This window comes from Lathyrus oleraceus, chromosome 6, assembly GCF_024323335.1.
Source record: "Lathyrus oleraceus cultivar Zhongwan6 chromosome 6, CAAS_Psat_ZW6_1.0, whole genome shotgun sequence".
NCBI classification, from domain to species: domain Eukaryota; kingdom Viridiplantae; phylum Streptophyta; class Magnoliopsida; order Fabales; family Fabaceae; genus Lathyrus; species Lathyrus oleraceus.
This window is the reverse complement of record NC_066584.1, coordinates 326,326,809-326,345,824: the sequence shown is the minus strand read 5'-3', so window position 1 is coordinate 326,345,824 and position 19,016 is coordinate 326,326,809. Positions and strand designations below refer to the sequence as shown.

The window sequence follows — 19,016 nt, the reverse complement described above, 5'->3', positions numbered from 1 at the left end:
ACTAGTGAGGGGTTAACCCTATAATAAGTATGGAAGGCTTACAATCAACTCACTAAGGATAGGAGAGAATTACATCAACCACTATGATAATTGAAACCTACGGCTAATGCATAGAAAACTTAACAAACATGGACTAAGCCACAAAACATTTGAATGGGTGAAGGTTAATTGATTTGGATTATTTACAAAATATGGTCAAAGTATGATTAAAGTCAATTCAAAATGAAGTATTCACAAAAGTGGAGTTTGGAAAATCATGGACTTAAGGTCCAAGTTTCTAATTTGGAAAGAAGGTGAGAATGTTTGCACAATACTTATCTCAAGCTTTTTAAAACATGTGTGAAAAGGTAGGACACAATGGGATGAATGGATAAATGATGTAAAACTTCTTAGAAAGGTTCACCTCTTGAAATCATATAGAAGATGATTCAAGTGTGTCCTTAGGAATAGGCTACAGATGAGCAATAATATGAACATGGTGACAGATGAAAGTAAATAAAAGCGGATACTGGAGGCCACTCAATGGTCTTATACCTGTCTCCTAAAACAAGTAAGGATATCAGAAGCCACTCTATGGACTTACACTAATCTCCATCAGAATAAAACAAAAAAACAAAACAGGGAAGTCAACTGCCAATCTATCTGGACTTATGTTAACCTCCACAGTATGATCCTAGGAATACAAATGCCACATCACAGGGACTTACAATGAATCCTCACATACAACAACAATGCCCAAACAAAGAGCAAAGAAGATATGAGTGACCAATGAGGTCTTACACTCTATCTCTTCCATGTCATAGGAATAAAAGCCAATCAATATGGACTTACAATTGTCCTCAATGGGAAAACATCAATGTCACAAGGACAAAAGAAATGATCATGCACTAATGGCAAACAAAGATGATAAATGCACAATGGCAAATCAAGTAATCATGTATAAATGAATCAAGTAATCAATCACATATATTCAAGTAGCACACTCTATAACCATTCAATGAGGCTCAAGCAAAAGGGTTTGACTATGAAAGTCCACTGTAAGAGGTAAGTGTCGCTCTTAACCTTGCCATTGAGGGGCTAAGGTGAAGCAGATGAAAGGATATGAGGGGTGTGCCTCATTGCTTCTATCTCAAGTCCGAGAGAGCATGTAAATATAAGAATGTGGGGGAGTTCAGAAAGATGGAACTCTTTCCCCAATTGAAGACTCTATAGATCTTGGGTTTGGATCTCAATGCTACAACCATGTAATGGGAGCAAGGAGAAGACTCACAGAATAGTGGGAGATAGGCTACATATCTCTTATATCCACCAATTGCCTCAAATGAGGACTTTTCCTGCTTGGGACAAATATAAACACACACAAGCATTGCCTCTTAAGGAGGACTTCAGACAGTTTGCCCGGCCAAATAACGGGCCGGGTCTCCAGACTACATGAAGAAGAAGGTGCAATACCTCAATGCTAATTGCTTATAAGCAAATCAATGCAAGTTCTTAAGAGAACTGAGCAACTAAGGGTACCTGGAAAAGTCAAACAGAATCAGCATCCCAACATAAACAAAACAACAACAATAAGAATCAACCAATGTACAATCAAACAATAATGTGCAACATGTGCATAGCACAAAGATCAAGTGAACCAAGCCCTACAAAACAAACAATTGGTCAAATGATTTCAACTCAATTATGCACCAACCTCCTTAAGGCATTAGCTTTTTAACCTGAAAAGTCAAAGTCAAGCTCAAACATAAGTAACAAGACCACTAGGCCAAGCCTAGGGTCCAAAGGATGGAAAAATCCTAAAACAGCAAGTAAATCATAATCAAAACCAATATATTTCAATTACAAAGGGATCCCAATTGGCCTCATATCCACACTATACACTAATCTCATTTTATGCACAAATTAAGGCAAAGTAAGCAATGTAGAATCACACATGAGCAACCAGCAAGATCAAACTCAAATAAATGCCAAAATGTCTCAATAAATTCCACAAAAATTATATCCTAAACAGAGGACATTCAACAAGCTACATGTCAATTTTCAAGCAATTTGGACTAGTGGAACCATAGGAATTAATTCAACATGTTAAAGCATGCAAAAACACAATCCAATGAAGTCACAAAATGTATGCTAACCTCAATCTAATGGTAAACAGTGATATTAAATGGGAAATGGATGGGACCAAAGCCAAATGAAAGCTTAATGTGTTAAGAACTACTCTACCAATTTTCATGTCCATAGGGTTAAGGATGAGGATTTGGCAACATAATAAAAAATGTTACACAAACAAAACCCTAAAAATGCTAAGCAGCAAACAAAAATTCTAATCAATTAGAAAATGGATTATTAAAATCCACAAAAATTCATGTTGAAAGTTAACATATCAAAGGTATCTCATGCAAAAAATCAGAACCATAGGCCAAATGGAAGCATAGAAAAATAATTGGTGAATTCAGCATATCAAAGTGTGACACCTATTGTCACACTCAAAAAGAATTAATCACATCTAGCAAATCAGAGGTCCAAAAATTACAAATCATATGTAAAAATCTCCAGAAGTGTATCAAGAATCACCCTCTAAAATTTCAATTCATCTGGAGCTAGCATGGTTATTTTATGATTAAAACGGTAAAACACATCAAAATAGCACACATGATGAACATCCCTATGCCAATTAAATTTTCTACCAAGCACAACTTTAATTTTTATATCTAAAAAAAAGTAGATTAAAAATGGAGATTATCAAAAAAAGTCTCAAATTATTTGGATGAATATTGATGAATCTATGATTTTTAGAAGTTTTGAAATAATTATTGAAATGTTTATTTAGGATTTACAAAGAATTAATTAATTAATTTATGAATGAATGGCAACACGGTAATAATCACACGCACAGCCAAAACGGCGTCGTCCAACTTAAATGGCGTGGCAATATGCTATTCGTCCACACCAGCGGGAAACAGTAATTTGAGAAGCTAAACGCGGATGAAGGATCGAAGAGCATTTTTCCAGAATTTTTATCATCTTCTTCGCACAGCTCGTGTTATTCATCGCCGGCGAATTCGGTTACGAGCAAACGTCCACCGAATCGAACAAGCCTTATACCGTTGGAACCGGCATCTCATCAGGATCATGAATATGCATGCGATTTCGTCCAGAAACTCATATATGAAGCAAATCGAGCGAAAGAAAATATGGCATACGAACTTCAATCGAAGATATCTCAGTCAATTCATGACGAAATTACAATCTACAAGTTGCTACGTGATCTACGATGAATACTCTACCAAATCCCTATGCTAATTGAGGCAATCGCGAGTTTTGAAATCCAACCTTTCTTGAGGTGCAGCAATGGAGTTCGCGCGATTTTGCTTCAAATGATGAAAACAGGTGCGTGTTGAAGTGTGGAGAGGACGATGGAATCAAAATCCTAGCTCGAAGCGGCTCCGATTCTTAGAAATCTTCAACTGTTCTTCCTTGATGCAAGTTTGGACAGTATGAATTGTGAAGGATTCTTGATCCAATACCTGCAAGCAGCACTTCCAAAACAAGTATAGATGATGAATTCACCAAGAGTTAGCATGAAACTTGAAGAAAAATTGGTGAAAGATTGAAAAAATGTCAATATGCAATGTGAAAAAAGTGAGAGAAAATGGGAGAATTTCTTGAGATTTTCTGTTGGATTTGTGAATTATGATTAGTTTTTTCTATTTCTGTTAGAGATTAAGTATATATACCAAGCTCTTAATCCACCACTTAATCAAGATTAGTCAAAAAATGAGATTAGCAAAATTAAGCTTATGATGCATTTGGCTCTTATGCCCTTGGAATGGTTAGAAGCATTGTAACAGCAATTTCTCACTTTGAACAAGTTGCAAATATCATTTGGAAGCTAATGGCATAGGTCTCATGTCCAAATTCCTCATACTTTGCATTTTGGACCATTTTGCCCCTCACTTTTAATTAGTTCACTTCAAAAATGAGCTTTTGCATTGAGCAATTTTGAAGAAATCCAATTATGCACCATGAAAGTACATGTCAAATGGAGTTTGTGCATATAAAGAACTTCCAATTTGGACACTCCATGTGGTAGTTATGCCCTCCTGACTACGGGTCTTTTTTGAAATTCACTGGACCGTATCTTGCAAACCACACATGGGATTTTCAAGTTCTTGGACTTTTTGGAAAGGTGAGACCAAGATCTTCAACTTTCATGTTGGGCAAAATTCCATTTGAAGCTTTCTTGGATACGTAATATTTGGGAGAAAAACTTTCCATTTTGGGCAGGCGAGAATTACAGGTCATTTCCATTTTTGGAAACTTTTTGTCTGACTTCAAATCCTTCAACCTTGATCTTTGAGATGCCAAATTAGGCTTATATGGACATGAATGAGGTCTTTCTAACCATCTCACACCTTCCAATCCCTGATTAAACGCTTAGTTGACCACAGTTGACTTTTGTTGACTTTTCTTGACTGGGCCAAGTTTTGATGAATTCCAAGCCTCTTTCAATTGAGATCTTGCTTCCAAATGATATCACAAGTTATATGAACTTTTTATGAATGATCATGGTGTCCAAATTCTTCAAGAATGGTCACCATCCAATGCTCAAGGCCTGATTTGACTATTTTGACCTGGTCAGCTTCATCTGCAAGCAACAAGGTTAGATGACAATATTTTTGTACATTTGGTTAGTAAACATATGAAAAGCAATGATATACAAGTGCAATACATGCTTGGTGATCAAGAACCACACTCACAAGGTATCCCACCCACTAGGAGGGAAGCAAGGGTATGCAATGATCCTTGAGGCCATGATATGATATGATATGGGCCATGAGGGATCTTAGGGCCAAAATTGGGGTCTTACAGTGGGGTATCCTAAAGAAACAAGAGGGTATTACTTCTACAATCCTCCTGAGGGCAAAGTGTTTGTCGCTCGAACTGGAGTTTTCCTAGAAAAGGATTTTATTTCCAAAGGAATCAGTGGGAGGAAAGTAGAGTTTGAAGAAATTCAAGGATCACAAAGCATCGATACACCTATGGAGGAATTAGAGCAGGAAACACAAGTAGTTGTGTAAGAGCAACCTGCTCAAGTAGAACAAGACCAACGTAGGTCAGGCAGGATACGTCACCTACCTGAGATATATGGATATCTGATCAAGGTGATGTATTACTCATGGATCAAGATGAGCCTGTGACCTACTCATGGAATCTTCGCCTTGATGAAACAGTAAAACTGTATGGATTCATCAAGAACGAAGATGAGCCTTGTGTCTACAAGAAGGTTAGTGGGAGCATGATCGTATTCCTGGTATTATATGTAGATGACATATTACTCATTGGAATCGATATCCCTACCCTGCAACAAGTAAAGTCTTGGTTGGGGAAATGCTTTTCTATGAAGGACCTGGGTGAAGCAGCCTATCAGAATCTATAGAGATAGATCATGAAATGCTTGGCCTAAGTCAGAGTACATAGACAAAGTGCTGAGACGCTTTAATATGAATGATTCCAATCTGGTTATGTGTTTTGCTTAAATGGTGGCACTGTGAGCTTGAAAAGTTCAATGCAAGATGCAGTTGCTGATTCTACAACTGAGGCCGAGTATATTGCTGCCTTAAGTGCAGCAAAGGAAGCTGTTTGGATCAATAAACTTGGCATAGTCCCTAGCATTGTGGATCCCATTGGTCTCTATTATGATAACAATGGTGTTATCGCACAAGCTAAGAAGCCCAGATCTCACTGACGATCCAAACACATACTTAGGCGTTATCATCTCATTCGAGAGATAATAGATAGAGGAGATGTGAAAATATGTAAAGTACCTACACTTGACAATATAGCTGACCCACTGACAAAGCCTCTTGCGCAGCAGAAACATGATGGCCATACTAGATCAATGGGCACACGGGGTATGCCTGATTGGCTCTAGTGCTAGTGAGAGATTGTTGGTGTAAGCCTTAGAGGCCAATACTTTTTGGTACTTGTATCGAATTATTTATTAATAATAAAAGGCATTTTCTTTATTATGGTTTATTAATAAAGTCCCTGGAATAGATAGTTCGTTTAATGTATTAAGTGTGACTTAATCATGAGAACACATTAAACATAAGGACACTATTCTTAAAGTATCCGTAGTCAAGCTTTAGTGTGAAGTGGGATAACATTAAAGCATTAAGACTATTATGTTTGTAGACTGATGATCACATCTCATGGATCATGGATAAAGAGTTATCGAGTCTTAAACATAGGTATGAATATTAGGAGTAATATTTATACCGGATTGACCCGCTATGAGAATACTATATAGAAAGTTATGCAAAGTGTCATAAGTTATTCTCATGGTGATAATGGTGTATACCACTCTTCGACCTGAAACCACTATGGATCCTAGATGTAGAGTCGAGTGCTTTATTGCTGATCCAACGTTGTCCGTAACTGGATTACCATAAAGACAGTTGATGGGTACTCCACGAAGCATGCTGAGGGACATGAGTGACCTAGATGGAATTTGCCCATCCTGCATAACAGGATAAATGTCTATGGGCCCAATATTGAACTGGACAAGGATGACACGGTCTATGCCTTGTGTTCAATATAGACATAAGGGCAAAAGGGTAATTATACACATAAGTATTATCACAGAAGGTTTTGTCAGATCACATGACATTTTCGTGTCTTGGGTAGCAGTGATGTGTTGCTAGATACCGCTCACTGTTTATTATGTTAAATGCGTGATTTAATATAATTGCCAACGTCACGAAAACCTACAGGGTCACACACAAAGGACGGATTGATGAGAGATAGAGTAACTAAGGAATACCGTAAGGTACGGTGCCCTTAAGTGAATTATAGAACATCGTAAGGTACGATGTACTTGAGTAGAATACGAAATATGGTAAGGTACCATGGGCTTAAGTGATTTTGGGCATATTATAAGATATGGGCCAAAATACACTTAAGTGGGCTTTTTAGCTTGAAGCCCACACAAGTGGTTCTATAAATAGAACCCTTGTGCAGAAGCATTCATTGCGGTTGCATTATTTTCGTTTTCTCACTCTCTCTCTCTCTCTCTCTCTCTCTCACCCAAAGCCTTCATTCATACCAGCTAGCACTGAGATTGAAGGAACCCGTTCGTGTGGACTGAGTAGAGACGTTGTCATCATTCAACGTTCGTGATCGCTTCGTGGATCTGCATCAAAGGTTTTGATCGTCACAAGAGATCTGCACCAAAGGTTTCAATCGTCACAAGAGGTAAATATTCTATCACTGATCATGACCATTCGTAAGGATCTCTAAAGGAGACATTTTAATTTCCGCTGCGTTTTGGATCGCAATTCTCCTTCAGTATATGGGTTTAAAGCGTACTAAGATTAAATCCTGAAGAGATCTATCTTAAGCATTTTTAAAACAATACAAGTATAACCTCGATATGGCACCAACAAGGTTGCAACTATAGAACCAGGCACATAAATCTAATGAGACCTTTAAGGAGTATGCTCAGCATTGGCGTGAGATGGCCTTCAGTGTCAGACTAAGTTTTTCAGATAATGAACTCGTTGATATCTTCATGGGTACGCTTCAAGGGTTGTATTTTAAGAAGATGATTGAGAGTTCTTCTATTAACTTCGCAGATATGCTAACCATCGGTGAACGTGTAGAGAATATGCTGAAATCTGGGAAGACTGCAGATACCACCACTCAGCAAGCTACAAATAAGAAGTCACATGGGGGCTTCGCGAAAAAGAAGAGAGGGGAGACAAATGTTGTGATGGCAAGTGTCCACCCCTAGTATCAGTTTCCAATGGCTCCCATGTCGTACTAACCGTATCCTTATGCCACTTCTACTCAGTATCAATAACCTCCATGACAGTATCAACCACAAAACAACAATCAACAACTAGCATCGACTCAAAAGAATCAGAATCAACAATACAATTGTGACAACATGGGACAGGGTTAAGGGCAAAATAACATAAGTAACTATGGTAAACACACTCAATATGATAAGATTTTAGTACCGTATGTTGACCTGGTACCATATTTGATCCATGTGGGGGCTATCATACCAAAGGAAATCCCTCAGGCTATGTCGCGTTATCACCTTGAGCATAACCCAAATGCCTCATGTGCCTATCATGTAGGGTATATAGGGCATTCCATTGAAGACTATTGGCTGCTTAAAAACAAAATACAAGAATTGATTAATCAGAAGGTTTTGACTTTCTTAGAAGAAAAGCCTAATATGAAAACAAACCCTTTGCATAATCATGGTGGCCCAACAGTCAATCTTATCATTGAAAAGGAAATCACAAAGTCTGTAAAGAGGGTTGACGATATGAAGACTCTGATGTCAGTTATGTTGAAGAAGCTTGGACAGTTCATATTCTTAGTTGGTATGCATGAAGATTATGTTGTGTGCGAATCTGATCCAGACATTTGTAGTGAGTTGAAGGGTTGTGTACAAGAGTTGATGAATTAGGGGATGATACAGTTCTCCAAGTCTAGAGTAGTTAAAGAGATTTAGTAATTGAACAGATAACTATTGTGTACAGGAAGAAAAAGGTTGAAGCTCCTCCCTAGAAGATTCAGCCGACCCACTTCCATGTTCTTAGTCCGTTCCGTATCAGAATACCAAGGCGGTGCCCCGGAATTATGAAACAACGACATATGTGGGCAGAAAAGAAATTTGCATTCTTGACACTGAAATTGTTAACATAGCTAGAGTGGGAGGCATGACTCACAGTGGCCATGTATTCACTCCAAAGTACACTCCCAGGGTGTCTCCATCACCCACAATTATCTCGCCTAAGGGGAAGGTCCTTCATACTCCTCTTCCGCATGCAGGGGCAAATGTACCTGCCACTCCGAACGTGACGACTGTTCCAGTACCGACGAATGTCATTACTGACAAAGCTACAAAATCTAAAGTGTCTAAGGGTAAAGGGCCGATGGTCGAAAATGAGCAAGTTGAAGATCACAAGAAGAACATCACTATTGAGGAAGGCCAAGAATTCCTTAAATTGATCAAGAAGAGTGATTTCAAGATCGTCGACCAGTTGACTTAGACTCCTTCCAAAATCTCCATTTTGTCTTTACTGCTAAATTCTAAGGCTCACCGTAAAACGTTGTTGAAAGTCCTGAGTATTGCCCATGTGATGCAAGATATCATGGTCGATCAAATTGACGATGTGGTTGCAAATATCACAGCCAATAGATACTTGGGATTTAATGAAGCAGAATTACCTCCTGAGGGAAACGCCCACAATAAAGCACTACATGTTTCAGTCATGTGTATAGACGCTCTTCTATCTCGAGTTCTCCTTCACACTGGTTCTTCACTTAATGTAATGCCAAAAGCTACATTAAGTCAATTACAATTTAAAGGGGCCGAGATGAGGACTAGCGTACTGATTGTCTGAGCTTTTGATGGTTCCCAAAGGCAAGTTATTGGGGAAGTGGATTTTCCTATTTGTGTTGGACCTCGCAAATTCAGCATCACCTTCTAAGTCATGGACATCAACCCGGCCTACAATTGTTTGTTGGGTAGACTGTGGATTCATGTTGCTGGGGCAGTCACTTATATGCAGCATAAGAGATTGAAATTCTTGATTGACAACAAGTTGGTAATTGTATATGGTGAAGAAGATATGTTGGTTAGTGAACTCTTTTCTTTCAAATATGTCGAGACAAATGAAGGGATTGTCGGGATGTGTCATACCCCGATTTTGGCCCTGAAAATTTTTCCCCATCAATCATTCATTTACATTTTTCCTTGACCATTTCATCTGGTCACGAAGCTATCCACCATTGTTTTGACCAACTACCACCCGTTATTCCATAGACCTTTGGGCATTGCCATTTGTCTTGGAAATTTTGACTACCAACATCTTCGCTGCCATTTTGTCAAGGGACTGCTCGTTGGTGATATAATGGGATATAAAATATTTGTGCATGAAATCCGCTCAAGACTATGCCACAAGGGTCAATAATTTCCGGAGCTATGCCACTATCAGCAGAGATATAATTCATAGATGGGCATATCCACTATTTCCTGATGTTATGAATTTTGGCAACACAACTACTAAGCTTAAAGACCTGCCACTTGCATTGCATTCTACTAACTTTGATATTGAAGATTTACGTTCTTCTTTAAGTGTCTTATCTATTCCAGTTCCTGTAGCAGATATTTCTCTTGAAGTCAAACCTTTTTTACAGTTGATGTTAAAGATTTTAGAATTATCAGAGATTGGTAGTAATGGACATATTGGAGATGATGTTGTAAGTATTGTAGTATCAACAATCTCTTCCTACATTTCTGGTGATATATGTGAATCAATCAGTGGGAGATATCAGATAGGGAAGAGAGCTGAGAAGTTTGAAGAGTTGCATAATGTTGTTAACAAGGCAAGAAAATAGCTCACTGATGTCTATAGGGGTTTTAAGCACAAGAATGAGATTGAATTCTCTGAATGTTCACCGGAGGGACATTATTTTGAATTGGAGACTGAAATATTGGATTCCAAAACACTGGTGGATATGTTTAATCAGATTAATCATTTCAGAAGGCACTCTTCATTTATAGGAGATCACTTTCTTTCTCGAAATGGACACGCTCTTCTAGGATTGAGCATGGCTTATTTACTATGTTCCGGTAGAGAGAGTTGTTTTCAATTTGTTAATAGTGGGGGAATGCAGCAGATTGAAATGTTTTTTTTGAAGGACGACCAAGATTCTACTACTATTACGCTTCTGCTTCTTGGTGTTGTAGAGCGGGTTACTAGATATACTGTTGGATGTGAAGCTTTTTTAGGATGGTGGCCCCGGGAAGATGAAAGCATCTCCTCTGGTTTTAGTGAAGGTTATTGCCATTTGTTGGAGTTGATACTGTCAAAACCTCGATATGATGTTGCCTCCCTTGCAACCTATTTGCTTTATCGCTTACTATTTTATGGATTTGCTTCAAGATATGAGTCTGCAGTTCTGTCTGTGATGGGAAGCACCAATACTTTTGGCAGGGTAACAAACGTTACTTTGAATATGCTTAGTTCCGCTGAAGTTCCATTGCCTAGGAATCTCCCAAACAGGGTACAATGTCTTTCACTCTGATAATTAATCAATTAATTCATTATTCCATCTTTCCTGATTAGTTATCTACCCAATTCCATTGTAAACTATGCTGGTCTTACTGGATTTCATCAGCCAGGTGCTGATACTGCACATGAATAGTATAACAGCTCATGCCATGGTTCACGCTTGTTGGCCGGTCCTTACGCTTTGGTTGCAAAAAAAGAAAATTGCAGAATGGTTCAAAGGTTATGACTTTTAAGTGGTTAAAGCAAACAAGTCAATCAAAACCGAATCACAATGAAAACCTGGATGTTTCTGAATTGGTCAAAGGATTCTAACCATAAGCCTATCAAAAAATGAAATGACTTGTATATAATTATGACAGAATTGTATAAAGTTGTTGTTTTACATGATGATGAAAGCAAAGTCGACAAACTATTTGCTAATCACAACGTGGAACCTCCTCCAAATGTTATTCCCTGCATCTCAAAGCCATGCCAATTCTGCATTCTTCTAGCCGCCGAACCCTAAAGTTCAGGCTGGAGTATTTCTGCTACAATGCTACCTAAAACAGGTGAAGAAACTCAAGTTTTAACTTATGAAAGCAAGCTTGCAATGTACGCCAAAAGCTATTGAAACTTTGTCCAACCATAAGTGTTTCGAGCCATGGAAACAAACCGAGTCCAGGCTAATGCTAGCATAAGGCAACAGAACTGGAAACACGCGTTGATACATTAGGGACTCACGCCATTAAAGCAAGTCAAAACTCAAATCAATATTAACCTTGTAAAACAGTTTGTTCATTAGTCGGCGCACCGTGAAACCAAACCTGCATCATTTCCAACATAAAATGTTTTTCAAGTGATTCATATTCAAAACATGTCAAAGAGGTTTATTATCAGATAGAAATGGAGCATCATCATAGATATCAACAATTTTCTCCGTATTGGCTTGCGGATCTCTGCAACCGATCAATATCTTCAAGACTTCCTTCATTGATGGTCTACTAGCTAGAAGTGTTGAAGTGCACATAATCCCAAATTTGAAGATGTTGATCATTTCAATCAAGTTACTTGGTTTCACAGCATCTTCTTCTAGAAGCTCTTTTATATCGATTTCTATCTGAATATGGCGCCACACCTATTCTACAAGCGACGAGTATTCGTCTCCAGGATTAACTTCTTTTCCAGTTGTCAGTTCCAATAGAACTACTCCAAAGCTGTAAACATCTATCTTCTCATTGACTCTAATTGATTGAGCATGTTTTGCAATTCATGCACGAAATAAACATTGAGATCTAATAACTTAAGATAGTCGAATTTTATGAGAAAATGGGAATTTGAAACTGTTTTTTTACCTGGAGCAATATATCCAAATGTGCCAGCCACAACTGACATGGTGGGAAGTTCTTCTGGCTTGATCAGTATCCTGGCGAGACCGAAATCACCAACTTTTGCATTGAATTGTGAATCCAAAAGAATGTTACTTGTTTTCACGTCTCGGTGAACAATAGGCGGCGAGCAATCGTTATACAGGTAGCCTAAACCTTGTGCAACTCCAATGGCTATATGCAATCTCTTCGGCCAATCAATGATGTCATGATGAACCGTACTGGACGCAACCGATGTCTTATTCTTTTTGTAGCCACCTATTAAGACTCTGATGTTCATGATACCCATATGCAAGTAGTAGCAAATCATCACTTGAGATACAACACATCAACTTCACAATGTTGTTATGCCGAATTTTACTCAGTATTTCAACTTCTGCAAGAAATGAGTCTACAAGCTTCTGGTCTAACTTTCTGCTATTCCCCCTTATTGTTTTCACTGCAACATAACCTAAACCGTCATCAAGAGCAACGCGATACACAGAGCCAATGCCACAGCATTTTGCCTCCGAACGAATCGCACCAAAGCCCTGCGAAAAGAGACGGTTTACCCCAAGTCAACACCAAGACACAAATCAGTATAATCCGTTAAGACACATATTCAAATATGTTTGAGTTCATGAAGCAAATTCACAAAGGGTTTACTTATTTACCAACAGTAAATGGATTTGGATGAGAAGAAGCAGGGGACCACAAGGTTAGAAGCGGACAAAATCCCAAGGCATTTTCTCGTACAGACTCACTCCACCATTCACAAAGGGGTCTTTGAAAAGGAATCCTTCTCTAACGGATAATGCCATCTCAGAATGGTACGGAATGCAGGACCACATATCATCAGATAAAAGAGAGAAGCGTGGGCATTCGAAGGGAGGAAGAAAAAAGCCTAGAATGGGAGCGGCGGCTACGAAAGTTTTCATCAATCTCACAGTATCCTTTCGCACAGTGCATTAAATTCAATCGATTTAAATTACCTGAAGCCACCACTACGAAGAAAAGGAGGCGGAGGCAGTTCGAAGGAAGACCAAATCATCGTCGCGTCCGTGGTTTCACAGGTTACCACTTTCTCTTTATGCATGATGCATTCGATTGTTTACCGCTGTTTGTTGTCGTTGTTCGAAAATCCATCATCGGTATCACACTTTTTGGCATTCGCGCTTTATAATTGAAATCGGAAGCGAGAACCTCGGGGTTGTTTTGTGATGCTTCTGTCCGGTTTATATGTTGGGTCACGACCATTCTTGTTGTTCTGAAAAGGGGGAGGGAATCTTGATTTGGGAAAGAAGGAGATGGTGGGTCAAACAAAACAAGTTTAGGGTTTATTTTTTTACCTGATTTGTTATACTTTTTTTCTGTTGGGTCTCGATTTCAAATGAGTCAAACTTACCCAGGCCCATGTCGATATGCCCATTATGATTTCGTTTCCTTTTGTGTTGATTTAAACACTCATTTCATGTATTATTGATTTCGTTACTTTGGCAAGTGGACGGTCATGGCTGATGGTAAAGACTCTTGGCACTCCACCAGATAGTCGTGGGTTCGATCCTTGGCACATATTTTTTTAATTATTGTTTCAATTTTAACCTTTTAATGAATTTTACACAAATTTCTGGTTTTCCTTTATGATAGTTATTTTTAATCTTTTTTTTGTATTCTTGTTTCTCCAACACTTGCTGATTTTAGCGTTGTTCTTTGACTTGATTTTTTATTTAAGCATCGATCTTAATTTATGGATTCAACTACTCTCATGTTGTTTATCCATGATTATTTTATCGAGATAACAATAGAACTTCGTCGCGTTATGATTAATCGCATATGACATTTCAATCATTGTCAATATGTGCAAACCGGCTTTGAGCACATTATCTAGATTTCTTGTTTGCTCTTCAATTTCCACCTGCCTTGCACGTCATTGTGTTATGCGACTTTGATTCGCATCCTCGCATCCCGATTTTTATCCGTGCACGTCCCGATGTTGTTGCTTTCAAGTTAATTTTTGAGTGTTTCGTAAATATAACTTGTTGTGTTATTTATTTTCTTCACGCGACTTACTCTTGGGCCTTCTTACAATGAGACAGTCCCCTTGCACCAACACTCATGCATTGTTTATTTGTTGATTGGTTTGATTTAATTATTCCATTACTTTGAATCCCCGTTCGATAAAATGTACCCCCACTCCCCCGATGTGTAATAATTTTACTGCTTTTCATTTCTTTATTTGTTCGACTGTTTAGTTAGCTACTAACACAAGAATAAAATCAACCATTTCCAAAAATATCAAAAATAAGACTCGATCCAACGTCGAGTATTTTCTCAATAAACAAATCAATTCATTTCTTTTTCCCATTCTATTCCATTTATTTCAAAAAAACTTCATCAAATGCTTGATCCAACGTCAAGCCATTTTCATAATAAAAACTAAAAAAAATTAATTCATTTCAAAACCTTTTCAGTAAAGATGGAAATGGAACGTGGTGGATACCGCGCACTCCTGAGACTAGGATTCGAGGCGGATGCCTCGCCTATCATAGCTCTCGCCATCATCCAAATTTATCTACTTTCTGTTTCTCTCAAACCTTCATTCAAATCTTTCTCAATCGTCCATCAATATTTGATCCAGTATCAAGTCATTTTCACAACAAAAACTCAAAATACTTAATTCCTATCTAAACACGTTTTCAATAAAGATAGAAATGGAACATGGTGGATACCATGCACTCCTGAGATTAAGATTCGAGGCGGATGCCTCGCCTATCTTAGCTCTCACCATCATTTAAAATTGTCAATGCGGTTTCTTCAAACCCTTTCTCAATCAAATTTAAAATACTTAATCTTTATTAAACATTTTTGCAAATAAGATGGAAATGGAACGTGGTGGATACCACACACTCCTGAGACTAGGATTCGAGATGGATATCTCTCTTGGTGTAAGTCCTAGAGGCCAATACTTTTGGTACTTGTATCGAATTATTTATTAATAATAAAAGGCTTTTTCTTTATTACGTCTGTTTACTAAAGTCCCTAGAATAACTAGTCTGTTTAATGTATCAAGTATGACTTAATCATGAGATTACATTAAACATAAGGACACTATTCTTAAAGTATCCGTAGTCGAGGTTTAGTGTGAAGTGGGATAACATTAAAGCATTAAGACTATTATGTTTGTAGACTGATGATCACATCTCATGGATCATAGATAAAGAGTTATCAAGTCTTAAACGTAGGTATGAATATTAGGAGTAATATTTATACCGGATTGACCCGCTATGAGAATACTATATAGAAAGTTATGCAAAGTGTCATAAGTTATTCTCATGGTGATAATGGTGTATACCACTCTTCGACCTGAAACCACTATGGACCCTAGATGTGGAGTCGAGTGCTTTATTGCTGATCCAACGTTGTCCGTAACTCGATAATCATAAAGACAGTTGATGGGTACTCCACGAAGCATGCTGAGGGACATGAGTGACCTAGATGGAATTTGCCCATCCTGCATAACAGGATAAATGTCTATGTGCCCAATATTGAACTGGACAAGGATGACACGGTCTATGCCTTGTGTTCAATATAGACATAAGGGCAAAAGGGTAATTATACACATAAGTATTATCACAGAAGGTTTTGTCAGATCACATGACATTTTCGTGTCTTGGGTAGCAGTGATGTGTTGCTAGATACCGCTCACTGTTTATTATGTTAAATGCGTGATTTAATATAATTGCCAACGTCACGAAAACCTACAGGGTCACACACAAAGGACGGATTGATGAGAGATAGAGTAACTAAGGAATACCGTAAGGTACGGTGCCCTTAAGTGAATTGTAGAACATCGTAAAGGTACGGTGTACTTAAGTAGAATACGAAATATGGTAAGGTACCATCAGCTTAAGTGATTTTGGGCATATTATAAGATATGGGCCAGAATACACTTAAGTGGGCTTTTTATCTTGAAGCCCACACAAGTGGTTCTATAAATAGAACCCTTGTGCAGAAGCATTAATGGCGGTTGCATTATTTTCGTTTTCTCTCTCTCTCTTTCTCTCTCTCTCTCTCTCTCTCACACACACACACACACACACACTCAAAGCCTTCATTCGTACCAGCTAGCACTGAGATTGAAGGAATCCGTTCGTGTGGACTGAGTAGAGACGTTGTCATCGTTCAACGTTCGTGATCGCTCCGTGGATCTGCATCAAAGGTTTTGATCGTCACAAGAGATCTGAACCAAAGGTTTCAATCGTCACAAGAGGTAAATATTCTATCACTGATCATGACCATTCGTAAGGATCTCTAAAGGAGAAAATTTTAATTTCCGCTGCGTTTTGGATCGCAATTCTCCTTCAATCTCGCTCATCCAAGTTCTCGCCATTATTCAAAACACATCAAACCAATCAATTTCTTTTCTCGCCGCCGTGCGATTGTCTCTTAAACCTTTTCTCAAACGAAAGATACTTTGTTTCAAAACAATGCAAGGCAATGTTTTTCCACCTGTTTTGGGTAGTCCAACAATGTTTTCGTCGATTTGACACAAAGTAGCTTTCGCTAAAATCGACCAACAAACAAACATTTTTCTACCCAGAACTACGTAAGCCTTGATTTCTATGTTGAGATACGTAGGATCAGGATTTGTAAATCTTGTCAGGCCCACTAATAAAAAACTTAGATTTAGTCATTTGTCAAAAATCCAAAAACATTTCTTCTCTCTTCTATTCTTTCCTTCCCACCTAATAACTTGAAAACCCTAACATTTCAAACTAACATTAATGTACACAACTAACCTAATGGTTCCCGTTGAGTACAACGGACGTGAGGGGTGCTAATATCTTCCCCTTGAGTAATCGACTCCCGAACCCTGATATTGGTTGCGACGACCATAATCATTGTCGTTTTGTCTTGGGTTTTATCGATATTTCCCCTTTCCTTTTTAGGAATAAATAAAGTTCGGTGGCGACTCTGTTCAGTCCATCATTGCGAGCGTGCGATCACGCTTTCGCATAGGTCGTATCAATAATTTTTTCAATGAGGTACGACAGGATGCCACTACACTGTTTAGAGTTTGAAGAAGTTAGTCCAGCTACTGCCAATCATGATCAGTCATTCGCTACCATCATATCTTCAGTCAGAAGCGCCAAGCAGACTCTAAAGAAAGGTTCGTTATTCGGTTGGGGTAAAGTCATCAATATGGCAGAGAAGCGTGACAAATTTGGCATTGAACATTTTTTGCTTTGTTCACATTTTCTTTATTGGATTAATCATTAGCCTTAACAAATATGGTTTTACTAGAACTTAGTTTATTAAATTTAGAATAACCAAATCCACTTTTATCATTTGAATATCTTTCAAGAACTCTTTTCAATTGGACAATTTGGAAAGAAAGTGACTCACACTCTTTGCATACAAAATTTTGTTTTTGTTTTTTGACAAAGTTTTGATTTTCAATTTCAAAATCTTTTTTCATGGTGTCAATCTTTTCTTCGAGAGATAAGATTTGTTTCTTTTGATTTTGTCATACCCCAAAAATTACCCATCATTTTTCCTAAAAAAAAAAAAAAAAAAAAAAAAAAAAAAAAAAAAAAAAAAAAAAAGAGAATTTTTTTAAATTAATTAATTAATTAAATAATTAAAATAAATAAATAAATAAAATATAACAAATTATTTTGGACTTGGGTCTCCCTCAGTCCAAGCCCATTACCCACAAAATTAGTCTATAAATACTGAAGTTTCAGTAGGGGGAGTTAGACTTGGAGTTTACACTGGGAGATTCACTGGAGAAAGAAGGAAGAGAAGCAAAACACTCTGAGGTTTCCTTGGAACAAAACCTTGAGGAAAAAGAAAGAAAGAGAACAGAGAAGGACGGATAGAAACTTTGGCATAGGAACCCTGCCTACCCGGAGAATTCAGAGTAAAGAAACCCTGAAGGCAGCCCATCTGCACCGAAGCCATCGCCGTTCAATTCCCGCTGCCTAACTTATTCCGATACTACAAGTGGTCAATCCCTTCAACCTTGAATTGGCAAACAGGTTTTGCGTATCTTTATTGTTTATACTTTCAATTGGCCATATCTACATATATAATGCATCATGATTAAATGTTGATATATAATTTGCTTTCGTATGGGAATTTAAATATGCCTGAATACCCTGAATGTTTGACCATGTTATTCCTGTGATAAAATGCCATAAAATTCAAAGTTCCTAACATGGGGCTGTTTTCAAATTCAAAATCCGTGGCCTTCGCTAGGCGAGGCAGAGGCGAACGAGACAGTAGCTGACTTTTCTATTCTGTTTTTTTTTTTATGTTTTATCATAGCCATGCATTATTCATCCTATCCTATTTATTGTTGTGATATTTCTCCGGTGTAATCTTCGATTGCACCTTGATTTGGTGTTCTGACATGTTTCTTTTTTTGAGTTTCGTAAAGGTTCACATATCCCAGGAAAAGGTTATTGGCTAGGTATTCCACTTTATTTGTGGGATACCCTTGTGGAGTTTCATCCTAAATTAATTTTTAATGTATTAATTTCTAATGTATTAATTTTTTTTAATATATTAT

At 37.9% G+C, this 19,016-nt stretch overlaps 1 pseudogene; it reads right to left on the bottom strand.

Annotated features, from left to right (window-relative positions):
• Positions 1–11,955: 11,955 nt before the first annotated feature.
• On the bottom strand, positions 11,956–13,871 carry LOC127095472 (leucine-rich repeat receptor-like protein kinase TDR; annotated as a pseudogene).
• Positions 13,872–19,016: the final 5,145 nt, after the last annotated feature.